The following is a 24,638-nucleotide window of genomic DNA, read 5'->3' on the forward strand; positions in this document are numbered from 1 at the left end:
GAAGGGCTAGTAGAGGGTAGGATAGCAAGTGAGACAGGGAGCTGTTAGAGAGGGAGGGGGAAGGAGTGAGATGATGTGAAAGCCTACAACTACCATAATGCATTGCATTAGCTAAGACACCAGTAAGCTACACCATGTAAACAAATGCAGAAGGTGCCAGGAGCTCCCAGAAATCACTTAAAACACTGCTAATGGTGCCCATATTAACCCATCAATAGAGCTCACAGAAAAAAAACATCCGGAGAACTCCTTTGATCCTAAGCAATAAGATCTATACAGTCGGTCAGTAGAAGCGTCTGTTACTGGCCCTACTTGTACCCAATGTTATTTACTGATAATTTACTGTGAATTGCAAGTTGATGAATTGGGATGCATTCACACAGAGCAGGTGGAAGCTTTTAAAATTGCATGCAAACGGTGCTGTGTGAATGCACCTTAAATTGACAATGTATATGATCAGTTATGGTTTAGTCCCTGCACAATGACATTGTCCAATCTATGCTGGCAGTACTGCATTATCTAGGGACACTCATTTACAACAAGGAATAGTAACAGCCAATTAGAAACTTTTTCAGAAATTTCTAGGAGGAATAACAAAGGAACAGCACAAAGTAGAAAAAGCTGAGCACAATGAGAAAACGTGATCCAGAATTGTTAGGTAGTAGGAAATGTGAGTAACCTAAGAAGTGGTAGCTGCTAATTCTTTAGGAAACCCTGCGTATAGTACAAAATGGGATCATTTTTTCGGTAACTTTTAAAGTACGCTATTTTATATATCTAACACTGATCTTAAGTTAGACCCGGCTTCATTTCAGTCTTTCAATTTCTGGAGGAATCTGTTTAAAGCTAAAGCCCCACGGGATGACCTGCAGCTATAACGCACTGCGGGAAAAACCGCAGCAGGAATGCATTGCAGTTTTTCCCACTGCGTTTCTGGCCTGCAGTGCCCCAGCCTAAGGAACACTTGCAGTGGTATAATTCTAGCACAGGTTTTTAGCTGGCTTTCCAAGGAATTGGCCAGTCAAAGGTCTGGTGTCCTGGTATAAGGAAATAGTATGTTTTTGTACCGTGTTAGCCAGTGGGTATGAAATATAAAAAACAAAAAACTTGAGTCTTCAGTAGTTGATACCTTTTTTAATGGCTAACTAATAATGATGACAGATTACAAGCTTTCGAGATATGTCAGATCCCTTCCTGAGGTATATTTAAAAACAATTTCTGAAGGATGCATATTTATGTAAAAAGAGGCACATAGGAATAGAATGTTGGTTGGGAGGGTGGATGGTCATTGGTGCATACAAGTAAGTAATCCGTTCATAAGGTTCTTATCAGTGCAAAGAGTGGTCTTTGGCTGCTTTTGATCAGTCATGATTCCTGTAAGAGGCCATAAAACCGTGAGACAGATCCAACCCCTCCTGGAGTGTGTTGAACTGGGTCATCAGCTTGTACTCCTAAATCCTTCTCTCTTTCTTAGATTTGAAGTTTCCCCTTAAAACCAAAATTTTCATGTCATTGGTCATATTATGATCTTGATTGCAAAAATGTTTTGAAACGTGCCAACGTATCAGTGTTCGGATATCCTGTCATCTACTGCATTGTCTTACTCCGCTACATGCTGTAAGGTGTGAACTACAGGTTATATATTTGTTGTGAGTACTATACAAAATTGTATGGGGCATATACCATACTCTGCTCATAATACAGCCAAGAGTGTGCACCAGTTTTTGGTATTATCCGGATTCTTTTATAATATGTCTTAATAAAGCTTCTGTTTTACGTTAGGGAACCATAGTCCCAAGTTTTGCTAGTCTCTATCACATAAGTCCTTCCACCATTGGTGACTGTGAATAGTTGGAATTTTTTCTCTTGCCTCCACCAATCTTGAGCAACAAGCGCGGTTATTTTTGATGCCTGATGTGCTATGTAAGTTCAGAAGGGCAGTGTCAGGCAGGGGGTGGGATTCAGAGCTCCAATCAGAGGCAGCCAGTGTTAGACACCGCCCTCCTGACAGTACAGAGACTAAATAGCATATCAGACACCAAAACTAGCAGAACTGATTGCTCAAGAACAGCGAGGGCTATAGAAAAATTTCCAACTGTCTCAGAATTGGTGGAGCAGCCCCTATTAATTGATGTAAAGAGCAGGACTTTTTGGAGGTAGTAAAAGGTCCTTTTAAAGAGGATTCAGCTGTAGACAGTCCTGACCATCCTGTGAGGTAGTTGTGCTAGTAATGATTAGCTATGTTGATTCTTTTGGAGTTGCCTATTACCATCAGATGGTGCCACTAGGGACTAGTGTACGTCTGTAGCCAATTAGGGTTATTAGTGCACTAAAAATAGCCTAATATTGCCAATTTCAGCTTATACTAGCACAACTCTAAGTACATGCTACCATACAGTGCATACATGTAATTCCCTGAATATAAGTTGAATCACAGAATATGTAAATACACAATATTCAGTTCCTTGATTTTCTAAGAAGAACACTCTACCACCACCAAGCAGTCCGGGATGTTAGTTTTGATGCCTGAACTCTCTGACATTATCCAATTAGAAGCAGGCGCTATCAGAGCTCCAAATGACTCCTCTTTGCCTGCTCTTGCCTGACGCCACCACTTGATAGTAGAGAGCCTACTGACCATATCAAGCACCAAAACCAACGGCACTGAAAAAAAAAAAATTCCACCTGCACCCAATTTGGTCAGACTGTACCTATTAAAGGATATAAAGAGCAAGTGGAGGTGGTGAAAGGTCGTATTTTATTTATTTTTATTTTTTTCAAATGTTATTGCACTACTGGATATAGTCTATTGGTAATTAATTTTTATATTTCTTTCTTTTTATCTCTTAATCTTTGTTGACAATATTATAAACACAGTTCCAAAATATCAACATAAGAAGAAAAGTATTTTCATTGTACAGAGAGTGAGTAATTTTTATCTTTAAATTGATCTGCTTCCTCCAACTTGGCTTACTAATGTTCCTTAGAAAAAGTAAATCCGTTAGAGACATTGAGGCACAGATTCAAGAACTCTTTAAATGCATTGTATCATTCTTCAAATATTGGTTGTCTCTTAATCACTAATCTCCATGAAGTTCTAGAAAATAGGAGTGGTTTAAGGCAAGCTGCACGGACAATCTGAAAAAAAAAAAAAAAAAAAAAGTTTAAAATCCACAAGAAAATCTTCAAAATTTGAAATCATAAAATTCTGTAAGGGTTCATTCACATCTGCGCCCGGTCTCCGTTCATGCAGGTTTGTTTCCTGCACAATACTGATCAGGAGACTGAAACCTGCAGGACTCTTTCAAGATGTCTGGCCGTGAGCACCGGTGAGCGTTTTATGCTCTCTGCCGCAAAACCGTTTTTTTTTTTTTTTTTTTTTTTAAATCAGACACAGAGTCAGACATAAGTCAAAGATAGACAACCAACCAAAAATAAGCAACCTAAAGTATAAGCGTAAATGCATGGGTTCCTTTAAACTATACCAAGCCCTAAAGAAATCTGTGTCCTCACCATACAGATAAAAAATCCACAAGAAAAGCAATTGTGAGTATGACGCTTAGTATAAAAGGAATATATTACACATCCAGTCTTGGTCAATAAGCTTATAATTTTATTTATTACATCATACACATATATAAAAGATGGACATTGGAAGGGGAATCTACAAATACAAACTGACTTGGTAAAAGTGAAGTGCAGCAGATGGTACGTGGTCCCTTTAAGTATTTACATACAATGGAATGCACATGGATTAAGCTAATGCCAGAAAGGACCTCAGCATTGGAGTCCTTTATACACCGTGTGTGGGCATTATATACACATAGCAATAGTATCAATAGCCGCTGAGGTATATATCATGAGTGGCCACTAAGTTATACACATTGCCACAACAGCTCAAAGAAAATGCTAGAAGTTTAAAGTTACCATGTGGTCCAATATATGTCTCCTATCCTTTAAAGTAATAGCATTGATATACACACACACTGGTGACTATAACAACACAGGTTGACATGTATCCTATACCACTATATACAGGTTTAATAGCACTGTGGCTTACCCATGTTGCCAATAGGAGGTATACAAGTCGGGACAGGCACTCACTCCCCAGTACCTTAGCTTCCTCCAACTTGGCTTACTAATGTTCCTTAGAAAAAGTAAATCCGTTAGAGACATTGAGGCACAGATTCAAGAACTCTTTAAATGCATTGTATCATTCTTCAAATATTGGTGGTCTCTTAATCACTAATCTCCATGAAGTTCTAGAAAATAGGAGTGGTTTAAGGCGAGCTGCACGGACAGTCTGAAAAAAAAAAAGTTTAAAATCCACAAGAAAATCGTCAAAATTTGAAATCATAAAATTCTGTAAGGGTTCATTCACATCTGTGCCCGATCTCCGTTCATGCAGGTTTCTGTTTCCTGCACAAAACTGAGCAGGAGACTGAAACCTGCAGGACTCTTTCAAGATGTCTGGCCGTGAGTGCCGGTGAGCGTTTTATGCTCTCCGCCGCGAAACCTTTTTTTTTTTTTTTTTTGTTTGTTTTTTTAAATCAGACACAGTCAGACATGCAGTACCCGGTGTCCGATTTTAAAAAAACGGTTTCGCGGCAGAGAGCATAAAACGCTCACCGGCGCTCACGGCCGAACCCGGTCTGACAGCTTGCAGAAGACAGAAAGCTGAGAACGGACTGCGGGCGCTAGTGTGAACATAGCGTCACACATATGTACATGCATTTCAAAAAATTGCAGCCTGCCAACAATCATTTTGTAAAAAGAGATCACAATAGGGGCGCGGCCTGAACATTGTGTGCAGTTGTACCTCTCCTGAGCTCCCAGGTCAGTTTTCTCCTATTCCAGGAGCTCAGAACCTCTCCATATTCCCCAGACAGCGATTGTCCACCGGGTGGGAAGAAAAGGAACATCCTCCTCAATCTCTAAACTGTAAATTGCTTGTTTTCTGCACGCCAAAACTTCTGTCTCCCTCCCTGCGCATGCCTCCCAGATGGTGCTGGCACACAATCTCCTTCCAGGATGCATAACCAACATTTCCCCAGCAAGTACCAGCTCCCCTGCTGCCTCCAGACACACAGCTCCAGCCCTCCCTGCTCTCTCTGATGGAGCCTGTGAGAGGACAAGCACTTCCCCAGCAGCAGCCTGCTCCTGTGCAAGCCCGTTCTCAAGATAAAGGTCCTAGCACTGCTGAAGCACTCCTGCTGGCTTCCTCTACTTTGGTGCCATTAACACCTGAGCTCCTGTCTCATACCTCCTCATCTGCTCCTACTCTGCCTTCTGGACTGTCTCACTACTCAACCACATGCTCCTGCAGTTCTGCTCCCTGCTCCAAGACATATGCCTATCTCTTCATCTCCAGAAGCTCAGACTCCATCCTCTGCTCTCCAGCCCCTGCCTCTGTGCCTCCAGTTTCTACATTCTCCCCTGGGGCACCCTGATGTCCTCCCCAGGATGGACACTAGTGTGGCATGTTTCTCCCTCAGGGAAACCCACCTTACCTCTGCAGGTGATTTTGGTTCCTCTCTTAAAGTGACACACCATCTCTCTGCCTCTGCTGCACTCAAGGGCTCCCAACGGTCTCTGAGTACCTCAGCTGTTCCACTATGCCACAATATGTACTGTCTCAAACTGGACTTCCCCTCCACTCCGGCGGCTCTTCATACCCTACCATCTTCTGACCTGTCTGACTCTTCTCTGCAGGAAGCCACCTCCTTGGGCCGCAGATCCAAACACCCTAAATTAGCAGATATCTGGAACCTCCTCAAATCTCTGCCTACTAAAATGGGCCTGGAAATTATCGTCAGTCGGATCGAGGTGAAGCAGGACCGTATTATTGTGGAGTAGAATTCAGAGCTTCAATCTATTTCTATGCAGGTTTCTACTCAACAGCAGGCTGCCTCCTTAGACCAAAATCTCACTTCTGTAGACCAATTTTAGACTACTCAGCGGGCTCTTTACAGATCCATCCTCCTTCAAGTTGATGATCAAGAAAACAGGGGACGCCAGAATAACATCAAACTGCAGGGCATCCCTGATAGTGTCCCCCTGGCTGAGTTCTGCTTAGTGGTCACCTTAATTTTCAACACTGTCCACGCCTGCCCTGCAGAGTCAGAGGTTATCATAGAGTGCATCAAGTACTGGGTCCCAGACACAGTGACACTGTGGAACCTCGTGATGTTCTGTGTAGGGTCCATTTCTTAAGGCAGAAAAAGGATATACTCCAGGTGGCTTGACGGAAAGGTCTGACATCAATTAAGGACACTCATGTACAGCTTCTTCCCTGTGTTTCCAGACACACCCTTGCTATGCGCAGAATTCTTAAACCGGTGCTTCAAGTCATCCTTAACTCTGGTGCTACCTACAGATAGGGACATCTAGTTTTTTGAATGTGCAGTTTTGAGGGCTATAACATTTTTATAATTTGCGTTATTCAACTAAGTTTTTTAAAATCGTTTTTACCCTCCATTATGATAAATTTTATTTTGTATGGTGTCATCACTGGTGGGGCTAGAACCTGTAATAATGGCATGTTGTTGACATTTTATTTATTTTTTAATTATTTTATTTACTTTTATTTTTTTTTTACTTTTCTATTCATTTATTTTTTTTTTTTAATTTTCACATTGTTTACGTATAAGGTCATAATAGACCTTTGGGGACATCTGATCACAATTTTTTTTGGGGGGAGGAGGCTGATTTCCCCTGCAACTGCAGCTGGTACATTTAGCCTCAGTTTCAGGAGGAATACAGCTTCCTGCCCATTCTATAAGTTGATCTGGGTCCTGTGGGATCTTAGAAGACGCTGACATCGGCAGATCATGTGACCGCCAGGTCAGAGGGCAACCGCATCATGGCGGCGCCCATAGCAGTATATACAGTGCTCATTGAGCGCTGTATACACAGCGATTGGGAAAGTAGGAAAAGTAATAAACCTTTCCTTCCTTCTCTTTGGGAGCTCTGGCTGAAGTTACAGCTGGCTTCCTGTTTCAGGAGCGGCTTGATTTCATGTAGCTGCTGAAATCTGCTTAGACATATCGGTATGTCCTTGCAGAACAAGGCAACCACCTTCTGGATATAAAAACCCAATGGGGAGGTCTGGAAGAGGTTAACCTAGGATTTTTTTTTCAATAAAATGTATTGATATTTATAAAATCTACAACACCCCTTAACCACAAAACACAGGGTTCAGGGTTTTCCAGCAGCGTATCGTACAGCAGAGAGACAGTTTGTGCCGGAGGCGGCGATGTGAGGCAGAGGCGCTCGAGAGGGAGCAAAGTTCTGTGAAGATTGTTAGAAAGTTTCAGAGAGGAGTAGAAGTGGGAGAGCTGAGAATAGTGCTAATGCGCGGAGACCGAATCAGGATGTTGCGTTCGGGCCAGCAGTTCTGCACGGGGAAGAAGCGAGGAGGTCAAGGTAACATGTTTGAAACAGAGAACCAGAGCACCAACAGAGTGGCCTAGGAACGGAGAATCAAGTGCAGCAGGGAAATCCGGGTTGCCCGATACAGGAGTCATTGGTCCATCATTCCTGAAGAGCTTCCTCATTTCCCCATACAGTCGGCATTTTTAGCAGGTTGATGCGTCCCAACCACGAGAGTCCCTTGGTGTCCCAGCGCTCTAGATCAGTTAGAAGAGTGCGCAAAATAGGCAGAAAATTCAGGGAGTATGTGTCAGCCAGATTGGAAGGGAGCTGCACACCCAGATACTTAATTGACCTGCGGGACCAGAAGAATGAAGAGGAAGAGCGCAGAAAACCAAGGACCGACGCCGGCAGGGAGACGTCAAGTGCAGTGCTCTTGGATAGATTAATTTTATAATTACTATAAAAACTGTATGTGCTGATTTCCCGGAGGAGAGAAAGGATTGAGGTGAGTGGTTGGGTAATAAAGAGGAGCACATCATCCGCAAATGCGGAAACCTCAGGCACTCTCAGGTTACTCCTGATCGCAACAAGTAGGTGTTCCATAACTAGAGCGTACAATAGTGGAGAGAGGGGACAGCCCTGACGGGTGCATAGCAGGACCGAGGCCAATCTGAGACAGAGTCGCCTCCAAGAAACCCCAATCCACCCTGTCAAAGGCCTTCTCCGCTTCCAGCGAGAGCGATAGCATAGGAGTCTGCAACCGTTGAGCATGGTGGATCACAGAGAAGGCCTTTAAGGTGTTATCCCGGGCCTCCCTACTGGGGATGAAGCCCACCTGGTCAGGGTGAACAAGATTCTCCATATGCGTGCCCAGTCAGTTGGCGATCAATTTGGCATACAATTTGGCATCTGTGTTAAGGAGTGAGATCAGTCAGTAGCTCGAACAGAGAGTATGATCTTTGCCCTGTTCCTAGACTTTTGTACCACTATTGGTGTTAGCAATAGTGACCTTAGCACCACACTATATCATAAAGAAACTGCTACAGTCTTCTTAAGTGGGACAGTTACCATCATGAAATGTTGACTCATAGTCATCTTAAACCCCTCAAACGTAACACCACCTGGCTTGTGAGGAATGTTCCCAAGAGGACATTCAGATGTGGCGTATACATCCTAAAAAGTAATACGGTTACATGTGTCTCCACTAGTGCTGTTTACCTGACTAATGAATTCATCAATTGCCGCATTACTGGAGTAATATGCCATGATGTGTCCTTGTCCATACAACTACGTCAGCAAGACAAAAAGGAAATTTTGGGGTAGAGTGTTGGATCACATTGGATATATTACACAGAAAGAAGACAAAACCCTCAGTACCCACATGTGGGAGAACATCACATGGGTGATCCCGATGCTTAAAATGCCAAGTTCTGGAACATGTTCATCCCCAATACGTGGGGATAACAGGGATCAACTCATTTTACAACAATGAAACATAAGAAAAGCTGGTTTGCATGTATATAGCCGGTTCTAACTGCTCTGTAGTCCTGCTATTTTATGGGGGGGACACCCCTAATAAAAGCTGTTTTTCACGTATATAGCAAGAAGTAACTGCTGTGGATTCCTGCTATTTTTTGGAGGGGACACCCCTAATAAAAGCTGTTTTTCACGTATATAGCAAGAAGTAACTGCTGTGGATTCCTGCTATTTCTTTAGGGGGACACCCCTAATAAAAGCTGTTTTTCACGTATATAGCAAGAAATAACTGCTGTGGATTCCTGCTATTTTTTTGGGGGGCACCTCTAATAAATGCTGTTTTTCACGTATATAGCAAGAAGTAACTGCTGTGGATTGATGCTTTTTTCGGGGGGGGGACACCCCTAATAAAAGATGTTTTTCACGTATATAGCAAGAAGTAACTGCTGTGGATTCCTGCTATTTTTGGGGGGCATCTCTAATAAATGCCATTTTTCACGTATATAGCAAGAAGTAACTGCTGTGGATTCCTGCTAATTTTTTGGGGGGACACACCTAACGAAAAGCTGTTTTTCACGTATATAGCAAGAAGTAACTGCTGTGGATTCCTATTTTGTTGGGGGGACACCCCTAATAAATTCTGTTTTTCACATATATAGCAAGAAGTAACTGCTGTGGATTCCTGCTATTTTGTGGGGGGACACCCCTAATAAAAGCTGTTTTTCACGAATATAGCAAGAAGTAACTGCTGTGGATTCCTGCTATTTTTTTTGGGGGGACACCCCTAATAAAAGCTGTTTTTCACTTATATAGCAAGAAGTAACTGCTGTGGATTCCTGCTAATTTTTTGGGGGGGACACACCTAACGAAAAGCTGTTTTTCACGTATATAGCAAGAAGTAACTGCTGTGGATTCCTATTTTGTTGGGGGGACACCCCTAATAAATTCTGTTTTTCACATACACTCACCGGCCACTTTATTAGGTACACCATGCTAGTAACGGGTTGGACCCCCTTTTGCCTTCAGAACTGCCTCAATTCTTCGTGGCATAGATTCAACAAGGTGCTGGAAGCATTCCTCAGAGATTTTGGTCCATATTGACATGATGGCATCACACAGTTGCCGCAGATTTGTCGGCTGCACATCCATGATGCGAATCTCCCGTTCCACCACATCCCAAAGATGCTCTATTGGATTGAGATCTGGTGACTGTGGAGGCCAATGGAGTACAGTGAACTCATTGTCATGTTCAAGAAACCAGTCTGAGATGATTCCAGCTTTATGACATGGCGCATTATCCTGCTGAAAGTAGCCATCAGATGTTGGGTACATTGTGGTCATAAAGGGATGGACATGGTCAGCAACAATACTCAGGTAGGCTTTGGCGTTGCAACGATGCTCAATTGGTACCAAGGGGCCCAAAGAGTGCCAAGAAAATATTCCCCACACCATGACACCACCACCACCAGCCTGAACCGTTGATACAAGGCAGGATGGATCCATGCTTTCATGTTGTTGACGCCAAATTCTGACCCTACCATCCGAATGTCGCAGCAGAAATCGAGACTCATCAGACCAGGCAACGTTTTTCCAATCTTCAATTGTCCAATTTCGATGAGCTTGTGCAAATTGTAGCCTCAGTTTCCTGTTCTTAGCTGAAAGGAGTGGCACCCGGTGTGGTCTTCTGCTGCTGTAGCCCATCTGCCTCAAAGTTCGACGTACTGTGCGTTCAGAGATGCTCTTCTGGCTACCTTGGTTGTAACGGGTGGCTATTTGAGTCACTGTTGCCTTTCTATCAGCTCGAACCAGTCTGGCCATTCTCCTCTGACCTCTGGCATCAACAACGCATTTCCGCCCACAGAACTGCCGCTCACTGGATGTTTTTTCTTTTTCGGACCATTCTCTGTAAACCCTAGAGATGGTTGTGCGTGAAAATCCCAGTAGATCAGCAGTTTCTGAAATACTCAGACCAGCCCTTCTGGCACCAACAACCATGCCACGTTCAAAGGCACTCAAATCACCTTTCTTCCCCATACTGATGCTCGGTTTGAACTGCAGGAGATTGTCTTGACCATGTCTACATGCCTAAATGCACTGAGTTGCTGCCATGTGATTGGCTGATTAGAAATTAAGTGTTAACGAGCAGTTGGACAGGTGTACCTAATAAAGTGGCCGGTGAGTGTATATAGCAAGAAGTAACTGCTGTGGATTGCTGCTATTTTGTGGGGGGACACCCCTAATAAAAGCTGGTGTGCACATATATAGCAACAAATAACTGTTCTGTATCCCTGTTTTCCACCGTCCGTGGAAAGTTGGACTCCTGTTCCTGAAGGTATCGCTCTGAGAAGAGCTGTTGTTGTTCTTTGGTTTTTCGCTGCCTATCTGAAGCTAATGCCTATCTAGCCCTCAGCAGATATGTTTTTTTCCCTATCTCTGACCGCAAAAATGGCGACTATGGCGGCAGCCGTTCTAATAAATGGGAGGTCACATGTTTTCGGTAGCCAATGGGTTTTTTCAATTTTTTTCACTGCCTCCGTTGTTGTAGTTCCTGTCCCATCTCCCCTGCAAAAAACGCGCCAGGGAAGGTGGGAGGGGATACGAATTTTTACTGCGTTTGCCGCGTGGTATTCGATTGGGAACGAATATCTCGAACGGTCTGATATTCGATCGAATACCTATTCGATCGAACGGTGTTCGCTCATCTCTACCTGCCAACAGTTCACATTTAAGACACATCTTCAGTACATTTCGTAAAACTGTACTACACGTATGAATCAGCATTGTATTATGTCAGAAACCTATAATGTCATGTCTGTTACTTTAGGTACAACTTTTACATACAAAAGTTATACTGTAACATTTTCAGTAAGTTTCATGAGTTGTCATGTTCTCAATGTGCAGCCTACAAAATACTAGATGCAGCATAACCTTGCTTTAACTTGACTTTCCTAAGGCCCAGTTATGGTACATTTCACAATTTTTAAGCCACCAGCATACAATCCTGGACCGTTCCTCTATTCCAGAGGTGTATGCTGCATCATGTATGTACCTTTGCCTGCTCTCACTCTCTTCGTTTTCTTCTTACGGGAGGGGGGGAAGCTTGCAAATAAACCACTGCAGCAGCATGTGTCCTCAGATATGGGAGCAATTTATTACCTGTGATTTCATTGCAGGGGAGGGTGGAGAATGGAGAGGTACACAGAGTGTGAGAGCAGGCAGATGAATCATGGGAAGTGTAGTTTGTCCACAGAATCACTGCATGGAAATGACACTGATACAAGGAGCAACAAGTAAGATAAAATCAAGCAAAGGGTGCACAAGGGAACAGTATTTAGCACTGCTGTGGATGTATTTGCAGGAAATTTTTAGAAGCTGAATAACCCCTTTAAGTATAACTCTTTAAAGAGCCCTCCCATTGTGACATCTCTGGGTCAGTAACCTTTGACACTCCAGATTCTATGAAACTACAACCCCCAACATATTTCTGTGGTTGTTCTGAGGACAAATGAGTAAGAGCACGTGCTGGTAGATGTAGTTACACAACAATTGGAGTGCTGTCTCCCCCCATTCCTGTGGGGGAGACAGTACAATTACTATGTGTACATCGCCATTTTGTAACACACACTTTTGCATACCAGCTACATTTATAAGAAAACTAGCCTCTGCCCGTGACTTCATCTGCAGGTTGTTGGTGTCAGTGATCCGCCTATATTCAGCAAATTGATGCCGTTGATGGTTTGCCTGTTCCGGCATTTCAGCAGCTCTCAAGCTGTCCTGCTGCTGAACTTGTTCTTCACACTGTGCCTGTGATTGATCTGGCATCTCAGCAGCTCTCCGGGACGTCATATAATGAGCGTGTTGTTGGCGCTGATGATCCGCCTGCTGTTGAACTTGTGCTTCGCTCAATGCCTGTGATTTTTTCGGCATCTCAGCAGCTCGCTGGGACACCATATACTGAGTGTGTTGTTGGCGTCGATGATCCCCGTCAGCTCTGCTAGAGGAGAACTCTGTGACTTCTGGCTACCTTCATAGCTCTCTTTGTTTGCGACTAATTAGAATTTCTTTTTCCAGGCATATTTAAAATTGGCAAACTGCCAATTTTAATTAAAGGTGTTTGCTCATGACAATTTGTCAGCACTGCCTGGAGCAGATCAGATAATATGCAAATGCATGTACACAATCCAATGAGAGTTAGCTGAGTGTTTACATAGAGAGATAACAGACCTGGCTTTATCAGAAGCTGAGATAAGCTGCAGCCAAGAGCTGTTTAATATAGTATGTAATATGCGATCATAAATTCATAATAGTCGTGAAGCCATGTCATTTACTGGGATAAGTAGCCTATGTTTTAATCGAGGTTGCAAACTATTTCATTTAAATCCATTCAGCCGTTTTTGCATGATTGAGGAACAAACACACAAACATCCAAACACACAAACTTTCACATTTATAATATTAGTAGGATAGGATTATGACAGGCATTTGCATTTTGCACGTGGAAAGGACAAACAAAAAAATGAAGTCCAGCAAAAAGATCCAACTCCTAAAAACTTAGTTTATTGAAAATTATTTAACACCATGAAGATGGTGTTCAAGCAAGGAAATATATAATCTCCATAAGAAACGCTTATGGCTGATGACAACCTCTCAGGCTATGACTAAGAGCGGTTGCTCGCACGAAACGCTGGAATGGAAAAAATGGTTTTGCCGTAGAGAGCACAAAACGCTCACCGGCACTCACGGCTGGACACGGTCTGCCAGGTTTCCGTCTTCTGTTGGCAGAAGACGGAAACCTGAAAATGGAAATTGGGCGCTGGTGTGAACCCGCGTAAACTGTTTACAGTTTGGATCTGAAGACCTCCCAATCAATTTCTAAAACATGATCCTGTTTTTGCTGTGGGAGAAAAAGTCTGTCTCTCTTCCAAAAATCTTCAGCTGAAAATTCCATCTCATAAGATGTGTCCTAAATATATTAGGTCTTCTGAAATTCTTGAGGTAGTCAACCCTGTATCTTTTAGTTTAGCTCTTCCTCTCTTTCAACATATATGATTTGTTTCATAAATCTATTCTCAAGAAATATTTGCCACCAGAGAAACTGCCCAGTAAACCCCCTTCTCTGGTTCAAGTTCAGGGAGACTTTAAATTTGAGGTTCATAGAATTGTTGACTGGCATAGGGTAAGAGATTCTCTTCAGTATTTGGTTCATTGAAAGGACTATGGACCTGAAGAACGCACTTGAGAACTGGCCTGGTCTGTTCCTGCCAAGATATTAGTTAGGAATTTTCACAGAAAATGTTATTTAACCCATGGTTGAATGATTAAGGGTATAGTGGCTCTCATAAAAGAGGGGATACTGTCAGGGGTATGCATTGTGATGCTGTGACTTTAAACTGTGTCCAGTTATCACCTGAGGAGGTCTATTTAAGTTTTGGAGCTTCTTAGTCACCTGCCTGAAATTGTTTCCTGTTTAGTTTTGAGACCTGTTTTTCTATTTACCTGTTGCGATCTCCTGGAATACAACTTTTGGCTGCTTATTGGATTCTGCTTTCTCCTAGCTCAGACATTTCTTCTGACAGGCTAGTACGTAGATCCTACCCTCAACATCATCCTCCTGGTCCAGGTATTCAGTAAGTAAATAGTAGATTCTAGTTTGTTTTCAGTTAGTGTAGCATTTATTACCTGTACAGTTGCTGGTAGTGACAATTTAGATGCCGCAAATTTAGCAAAGCACATCTGCAGTCAGCGTTGGTGAAGGTGTTTGGGGATCTGTCTCTGGCTTGCAGTGCTGTACTGGTTTTAAATAGCTTGTTTTTTCTATTCCCTGTTATCAACTAGTCTCTGCTTGTTGCTGAAATTTTCTCTTGGAACTCGAGCATAACAGCCTCTCACACTCTGGTTACAGTAAATAAAAGTTAAGCAATGAGATGGTGACAGGAAGAATGCTGGAGTCCTGATATATCAGCCCCAGGTTTTTGACGTGTGTATCCAGTGCGGGTCTGGAATAGGCTTCAGCTTCAGGTGTGGGTCCTGGACTCGCTACTGGGCCATAAAAGGCTGCAGAGCCTGCACTTCAGTGCAGATCCTGGGAGCGAGAGGAGGTGCCTGGGTCTAGTGAGACTGTACTGTGCTACTTTATTTGTTAGTGTGGTTGGTAGTAAGCCACATGTACAGTTAGTTTTTTACTGCTTTGCTAATGCTCGGACGAGCAGGGTTTTGTTTGACATTTTTTGCCTTAAAAGGGGTATTCCCATGTACCTTGCTCACCAGTCTTCGCTGCTGCAAAGACTTCTTTTTTCCTGGTTTTCGACGTCAATTGGTGGGCGGGGTTTCATATGCAAAGCCATATTGTCCGACTACCTCCAGTTTAGCTCCACCCCCACATTAATGTGTAGCTCCGCCCACCACATAGCGTGATCCTATGGGACGACTGAAGGGCCTGTGATGTCATCAAAGGTCCTCTAACACTTGGATTTAGCTTGTTCTATATAGAGTCGGCTAAATCCTAGTGGGCTAAGGGACCAGGTCCTTCTGACCACTACCTTTTAGCCTGCTCTATATATGAAATCTAAATCCTAGTGAGCAGAGGGACCAGGTCCCACTAGGATTTAGACTGTTTTATATAAGAAAGCAGCACTAATTTCTGAGAGCAGGAAGCTAGGTCACATGTGTGGTCCAGACACAGGAAGAGCTACAGACACCGGCTCGACCCCATGCACTTAGCCCCTCCTCCCTCCCCTCTGAGAGCAGGCAGCTACATCACTTGACATTTGAGCATATAATCCCAAGGGCCTTAGAAACGCAGTGTCAATAATGAAGTGAATAAATTAAGATAGTGGACAAACAAAGCAGTTTTGCTGAAGCAGTGTATTTAGGAAAAGTCTTAAATCCACATTAACAAGCAGTATAGATAGGATCCTTGTTATGGGACAACCCCTTTAAGTTAAGGCTCTATTTTAATTTTGCTTATTCTGTGCCTGATGTGAAGGTTTATTTATTTTTGCTGTTTTTCATATAAACCTGTTTGCACCATACATCGTGTCCCTGTCTCTGACTGGTTGGGTCCACACCATTGCTGCTACTGAGCTATGTTCCCCAGATATATATCTATCACAGAATGCCTGTCATTTATTTTTCCCTGTATTTATCTTGAACCACATCATAGTATTATTTCCTTGTTGTAATTGCTTCTGGTATACGATATATAAAATCTTACATTCCATTCAAATCTCCTCCTGGAGTCAGAAGGAGTGATACGGTGATGTCAGGTAATACGCATATTCTTACTCCGGAAATATAGAATTACTGAATTCATATATTATCTGTATTATGGGGACAACATCTATCCTTAGGGAGAGACCACCTTCTCAGGTGTGTGGAGACTTATACAGCCATAGTTGCTCCACTCAGGGCCGCCGATAGGCCAGTACTACTGCTACTGGCGTCAGGGGCCCGGCCAAATTTTAAAATGGGGGGGGCCCGGGCCCCCTGGCGCCGGCAGCAGTCATTGTATGTCCTGTTTCAACTCAGATCTGCGTCCAGAGGACGCAGATCTGAGTTGAGCACATACACGGCTGAAGCGAGGAGCTGACCTGTGTCAGCTCCTCGCTTCGCTGCTGCCGCCTGTCTCGCTGACACATATGCGGCTGAAGCGAGGAGCTGACCTGTGTCAGCTCCTCACTTCGCTGCTGCCGCCTCTCTCGGTGACACATATGCGGCTGAGCCGGAACCCGGCTCAGCCGCATATGTGTCAGCGAGAGAGCCGGCAGCGGCGAAGTGAGGAGCTGACACAGGTCAGCTCCTCGCTTCAGCCGCATACATGTCAGCGTCAGCAAGAGAGGCGGCAGCGGCGAAGCGAGGAGCTGACACAGGTCAGCTCCTCGCTTCAGCCGCATATGTGTCAGCGAGAGAGACACCCAGCGGCGAAGCGTGGAGCTGACCTGTGTCAGCTCCTTCCTTCAGCCGCATGTGTCAGCGAGAGAGACGCGCAGAGAGCGGCGAGGGAGCGGAGGAGAAGGTAAGTTTAATGTGGAGGTGGAACGTGAATCTGGGGGCAGATGAAAGAGAGGATGGAATGACACTGGGGCAGATGAAGGAGGGGACGGCATGACACTGTGGAGACATGAATCTGGGGGCAGAGATGGAGGGACATGAATCTGGGGGCAGAGATGGGGGACATGAATCTGGGGGCAGAGATGGAGGGGGGACATGAATCTGGGGGGACATGAATCTGGGGGCAGAGATGGAGGGGACATGAAACGGGGCAGAGATGTGGGGACATGAATCTAGAGGCAGAGATGGAAGGGGGACATGAAACTGGGGGCAGATGAAGGGTGTATATGAAACTGGGGGAGAGATAGAGGGGGGACATATAATTTACGGGTGACTGTAGGAGGATTATACTGTGTGCGGGCACATGTAAAATTAACAAGTGGGCGGAGTCAACACAAAAGTGGGCGGGGCTAAATTTGCCGCGGCGCGCAAAGCAAAAATGGGGGGGGGGGGCCCAGACACTTAGGCTGTATGGGGCCCCAAAATTCCTGATGGCGGCCCTGGCTCCACTGCAAAGGAACATGGGAAGAATATGCAAATCTGTCTCCAAAGATGTAAACAGGGATACAGTGCCTCTGTTATGCTGCCCTCTATAGCAAGCATCCTGAACATCATGCCCGACTTCCCAGAAGTCTTCACTTCAATGCAGTATATTGAGGAGCTACTCGAAACGAATATTGAACCTCGAACATTTTACTGTTCGCTCATCTCTAGTTAGCAACAATACAGTGAGTGCATTACCTTAGATGTAAACTATACTGGGAGATGTGTACTTGGGTAAACAGCTGATCTACAGAAGTCCTAACAGTCTAAAGGTCTATTCAGATCACATTTTTTAAATCTGTTTTCTACATCTGTTTAAAGAATGCAAAAAAAGGATGCAAAATAGGACACAAATGAATGAAAACTGATGGTGATCCATTTACATGGAATTGAATCTTAAAAATAAACAAAAAAACCAAAAACCTCAGATCCGTTTCTGTCTGTTTTTTTGTGGACGGATATACACACCTGTACAAAATTGTTGGTACTTCTCGTGTAATGAATGAAAAACCCACAATGGTCACAGAAATAACTTGAATCTGACAAAAGTAATTTGCTAACCTACATGTTGACAAGCCACAAAGCTTCTGGGAGAATGTCCCATGGACAGATGAGACAAAAATCCAAATTTTTGGCAAGCCACATCAGCTCTATGTTCACAGACGGAAAAATTAAGCATATCTTGGAAAGAGCACTGTCCCTACTGTGAAACATAGAAGAAGCTCTGTTATGTTCTGGGACTGCTTCGCTACATCTTGCACAGGGTGTCTTGAATCTGTGCAGGGTACAATGAAATCTCAAGAGTATCAAGGGATTCTAGAGAGAAATGTGCTGCCCAGTGTCAGAAAGCTTGGTCTCAGTCTAAGGCCATGAGTCTTGCAACAGGATAATGATCCAAAACACACAGCTAAAACACCCAAGAATGGCTGAGAGGAAAACATTAGACTATTCTGAAGTGGCCTTCTATGAGCCCCGACCTAAATCCTATTGAGCATCTTTGTAAGGAGCTGAAACCTGCCATCTGGAAAAGGCACCCTTTAAACCCAAGACAACTGGAGCAGTTTGTTCATGAGGAATGAACAAATAAAAAATAAATTCAGAAATCAACAAGTGAAAAGAAATATGTTCTTAAAAAAAAAAAAAAACATACGTTATTCAAGTGCATTGTTAACCCCTTCCCGCCGATGGCATTTTTTGATTTTCGTTTTTCGTTTTTGACTCCCCTCCTTCTAAACCCCATAACTTTTTTATTTCTCCGCTCCCAGAGCCATATGAGGTCTTAATTTTTGCGGGACAAATTTTTCTTCATGATGCCACCATTATTTATTCTATATAATGTACTGGGAAGCAGGAAAAAAATTCAGAATGGGGTGGATTTGAAGAAAAAAATGCATTTCTGCGACTTTCTTACGGGCTTTGGTTTTACGGCGTTCACTGTGCAGCCAAAATGACATGTCCCCTATATTCTGTGTTTCGGTATGGTTCCAGGGATACCAAATTTATATGGATTTATTCACATTTTGACCCCTAAAAAAAATTCCAAAACTGTGTTAAAAAATTTTTTTTCTAAAAGTCGCCATATTCCGATGGCCGTAACTTTTTTATACGTAAGTGTACGGGGATGCATAGGGCGTCTTTTTTTGTGGGGGCAGGTGTACTTTTTAGTTCTACCATTTTCGGGAAATGTTATTGCTTTGATCACTTTTTATTCAAATTTTTATCAGAATCAAAACAGTGAAAAAACGGCGGTTTGGCACTTTCAACTATTTTTCCCGCTACGGTGTTTACAGAACAGGAAATATATTTTTATAGATTTGTAGAGCGGGCGATTTCGGACGTGGGGATAGCTAACATGTATATGTTTCACAGTTTTTAACTACTTTTATATGTGTTCTAGGGAAAGGGGGGTGATTTGAACTTTTAATTCTTTTTATATTTTTTTTTACTTTTTTTTTTTTTTTCTTTTTTTTTTTGCATTTATTAGACCCCCTAGGGGTGTTGAACCCCAGGGGGTCTGATCACTAATGCAATGCATTACAATGCTAATGCATTGCAATGCATTGCAAAAAAGCATCCTTTCTTTTGCAGGCTGCATAGACCAGTCTGCAAAAGAGAGGATTTGCAGACAAGCCTGGGAGCCTGTACAAGGCTCCCGGCTGTCATGGCAACGGGACGTCAGCCCTGGAGCATGCTCCAGGAGCCGGCGATCCTGGCCAAAATGGTGGCACCCATGCGCCGCCAGGAAAATGGCGCCTCCGGCGCCTTTGACCGCGGCGCCGGAGGGGTTAATGCCTCCGATCGGTCCGGGGACCGATCGGAGGCATTAGAGCCAGTTGTCTACTGCTTAAAGCAGTAGACACCCGGCGGCTATGGCGGCCGCCCGGCTCCTGGGCGGTCGCCATAGTTACAGATCTGACATGCGCCGTACTATTACGGCGCATGTCGGGAAGGGGTTAAATACAAAACAGTATAAAGTGTATAAGGCAATCCTTATCAAAGTCGGCGATAACGCCCCCTTGTGGGTGCTGGAGCCCTAAAGGGGGGTGGTAAAGGGCCCAGAGACAATTGGGGATGTTGAAGCAGTGTAGAGGGGTCATAACTGATTTGTGTTTTTATAACATTTTAAACTAAAATCAAAACCTACCTATTACACTACATCGATTATTATTATTTTTGAGTTAATTCAAGCCTAATATTAAGAAAATTGTTAAAAAATCATCAGATTCACCCTTCACAGATTAGTTTTAAAATTTAAATTAAACTGTTTGTTTTAATTTGAATAAAAAGTTTTCTAAATATTATTTATAAAGTTGCATTTTATTGCTCTCATTAGAAAAGTCTAATTGAAAATGTAAGTGTGACCTCTGAAACAAGAATAAGACTCATATGGGCACTATAATTAAATTAAAGTAATGATTGCAATTGTAATTTTTAAGATGTGGTAAAGTTAAAAATTGTAGGGGGCACTGGAAAATAATTGATTCTCAAAGTGGGCGGTAGATGAAATAAGTTTGAGAACCTCGGGTATAAGGCCACCATAAAGAACAGTTTAACCACTTCCGGACCGCCCATAGACTATATACGTCCGGGAAGTGGTTGCCTAGTTGTGACAGGATGTACCGGTACAAGATCGTGCAGCTACTGAAGGTGGGAGCCGGCTGTAACTTCAGCCGGAGCTCCCAGAGAGATGGCAGGGAAGGTTTATTACCTCCCCTGCCATCTCGATTGCTGTGTATACATTGCTCAATGAGCGCTGTATACACAGCTATGGACGCTGCCATAATTCAGCCGCCCTCTGACCCGGCGGTCACATGATCCGCCGGGTGCAGAGTCTTACCAGAGCTGCTGGGTCCTACAGGACTCAGATCAGCTCAGTAAGCCATATATACAGCCTGTATTTCTCCTGTAACTGAGGTTAAATGTAACAGCCCCAGTTATAGGAGAAATCAGCCTCCAGTACAAAAAAAAAAGGTGATCAGATGTCCCCAAAGGTCTCTTATCACCTTATGGGGACACAATCTGGAAAATATATATATATATATATATATATATATATATATAAAATAAAAAAAGTTTTAAAAAAATGTAAATAAAATAAAAAAAATTATTAATACGCTAATAAAACGCCATTATTAAAGGTTATAGCCCCACCCCCGACGACACCATACAAAAGAAAAATTACCGTAACGGAGAGGAAAAACTATATTACAAAGTTTTTCACTGACACTTTGTGTTATTAAATAAAAAAAATAATAATAAATTGAAAACCAGACACAATTTCCCTCCTATTATGTTCATATTTTCCCGGATATAAAAAGTAGTTATATATTATAATATATTAGTTGACTGAGACATACGAGAAAAATGTTACAGCCCTCAAAACCGCACATACAAAATAAACCTAAAATGTGTCTGGTCCTGGAGCACAAATTGGCCCGGTACTGAAGTGGTTAAGAACAGAGAGACACATAATAACAATACTTTGCTTAGCAACCCAATAAAAGCCATGTTTCACATACAAAGAATGTTCAGCTAGTAAACTTTTTTTGTACCGTAGCTGTGATTTGTGCATTTGCTACAGAATAATAAACCTGTGCGCTTATCATCTATGTGTCATAATTCTGACTTTGTACTAGGACATTCATAGATTCTTAAAGTATGATCACTAAATTGAATCCAAGCTCTGTGACTAGTGACAGCTTCTCTTCATTGTCACACTTCACATATCAAACGATATCAACCGGAAACATCAATGTCATTGTCTTTTCAGGTTACAGTAGCTAAAACAATGGCATATTGTGACTAAAGATTACTGAGTGAATCATCTCTGTACTGTCATGTGCATAGAACACACAGTTATATTTTATTACGCCATACTCTCACTTTTATTACATCACCAGATTTAAATTAGATTTATAAAATGTGCTCATGCCATACAGTGCAGGAGCTGCTCAATCGGTGCCCTATTTAAGTTACAGGGGAACATATCATTATTGGCTCCGCTGTGTACATCAGGCAGCCAACTTCCTTGCCGGAAAAGCAGAAAGTGACTTCAGTAACTGTAGATTCACACCCCAATTATACTAGCTATTCTTATAGTTGGTGACAGGACCAGAATAATGGAAAAATGGACTATCAAATGATGGACAACAGATCCCAAGAGACCCCATTGATTATAATGAGGTGCATTTTTTCCCCCTGAACATCCTGGATGAAAAAGTGGAAAACGGAGACCCCAATTCAGATGTAGACGTATCCTTACTGTTCTTATGCCCAGTCATGGAAATGCTTATGTTATACCATTCCACAGCTTCCTTTGGTAGCAAGATTGGTCACAAGATTGTTGCTAAACTATAACACTAGTGCCCATCACCTCTTGTTGTTTATCCAGTGCTTCACCACTAGTCACTTACTATCTAAACAATTCAATGGGTTCAAGTTCCAGTAAAAAAAATGGTCTGCACTTTTTTCTGATAAGAATTTGAAATAAACCAATAGGGAAAATGAGTAATATTGGTAAAATTAGCTGTGTTTCCGGTGACTTTTCAGGATTAACTGATGTGTGTGCACATGAGTAATAACATTTTCTGGCTATTAAGGGCCTCTTCACACGGTGTAAGCGTGCCGCTCATTTAGACACGTATCCGAGCGCGGCGCTTCAAAACAGAGCCGATATACGCGCGCTTCCCATTGAAATCAATGGGCTCTGTTTTGAAGCGCCGCGCTCGGACACATGTATACGTGTCTAAATGAGCGGGGCGCTTACGCCATGTGAAGGGGCCCTTAGTGACTTAAATTTTGCATTATTTAGTAAGTTTTTCCTCTACAAGCTCTAATTTTATGTTCCCCTTTATCTTAGTAATATGCACTGCTCAATAAGTAAAGAAGAGCTCTCTATTTTTTTCTCTCTGTCACTCAGCTTATTATTTGTCTAAGTCCCATGTTGGGACTAAAAGAAAAAGTTTCTAAAGTGAAAAATAAATAAATAAAATGCCAAAACACCCATTTAACCATATAAATATAACTTTAAAAAATTTAAAGCTTATTTTAAGCTGAAAAAAAATAAAAAACAAGTAATTAGAAATGCAATTTTTTTGTCATCTGTCATAGAATAATGAGTCATCAAAAAATCATGTATAAAATGGTACCAATAAAAAGTACAACTCATCCTGTAAAAAACAACTCCACAATAGAGATGAGCGAGTGCTATTCGAAATGGCCGTTTCGAATAGCACGCACCCATAGGAATGAATGGAAGCGGCCGGCACGTAGACTTTGCCAGCAGCTGGCCGCTTAACCCCCTGTGTGCCGGCAGCATCCATTAATTCCGATGAGTGCGTGCTATTCGAAACGGGAGTTTTGAATAGTACTTGCTCATCTGTACTCCACAACAGTCAACAGAAAAATGCTGCCAAATTAGTGAAACATAAAAAGTATAAATTAATTATTGCTGTATTGGTACTAACCCATACAATCGAGGAAACGTTACCTATGCTGTATAATGAAAAGAAAACATTTAAAATGTTACATATCAGTAACAGAAAGAGTTAATATAACTTTTTCCGTAAGGAACCCCAAAATGGTGTAATTGAAAAATGCATCTCAGCCCACAGAAAACAGGCGCTCATATGGCTAAGTCAGTAAAAAATATAATAACAAAACATAGCTTCTTCAATTAGACAACAAAAAATTCGCCATATACATGCGTATCACATTGAGAGCAATTGGTAAGAAAGCCTCCCATTGATTTCAATGGGGAGCGCACGTATGCCGACACCCATAGAAATCAATGGGATCTATTTTAACGCCGCTCACTCTGAACGAGTTTTATGTTCAGAATGAGCGAGCGTTTACTCCCTGTGAAGACTCCCTAAGATTGAATGAGTGTGTTCATGTTTTCTTGCTTTTTTTTCTGAGTTTATTCTTATTTTACAGATTTTACAAAGTAAGAACATTGCAGGGTACAGAGTAGCTGCAAATACAGAGATGGTAACATCAAACAATGACATAATTGACAAGTGGGAATTAAAAGTCACAATAGTAAGTCAATGGTAAGTCATAGATAATAGATTAATAATGTTAGTATCATTTCATAGCAAAGCTAAAAAACAATTGCACTACATTTCAGACTGTACTTGAGGTTAATATACAGTAGTTAGAGAAAAGTGGGGTAAGGAGGATGAGAGGTAGGAGGGGGAGGGGAGAGAGGACCAGTGGGTTGGTTCAAAAATGAAATGTATCCTTTCTATAACAACCCATTAAAAACTGATGCAAAACAGATGACACGACTATTATAAACAGAAGGAAAGAACCAAATGAATGCAAAACAACCATCAAAAAGGGACGTTCATGGCTGAGTCTGACAAGACTTGGCCCATAGAAGGTTCCTGTATTAGGCTAAGGCCCCACGGGCCTAAATAATAATAATAAAATAATAAAAGAACCGCTGTGTGAATGCATTGCAGTTCTTTTCGCAGCGCTTTTAAGAGAAAGTTCATGGAGTTTTCCTCTGCAGACTTTCTCTTAACATTATATCTACAGGAAAGCCACCGGCTTTTCCGTAGATATAACTGACATGCTGCGATTTACAAATCCGCAACAGCTTTGCAAATTGCAGTGTGTCTGCACTGCGTTTTTTTTTCCGCAAAGTGGGTATGGGATTCACATGAATCCCATCCCCATTGCTTGCACGGTAA

Source organism: Leptodactylus fuscus, chromosome 1 (assembly GCF_031893055.1).
Source record: "Leptodactylus fuscus isolate aLepFus1 chromosome 1, aLepFus1.hap2, whole genome shotgun sequence".
Taxonomy (NCBI): Eukaryota; Metazoa; Chordata; class Amphibia; order Anura; family Leptodactylidae; genus Leptodactylus; species Leptodactylus fuscus.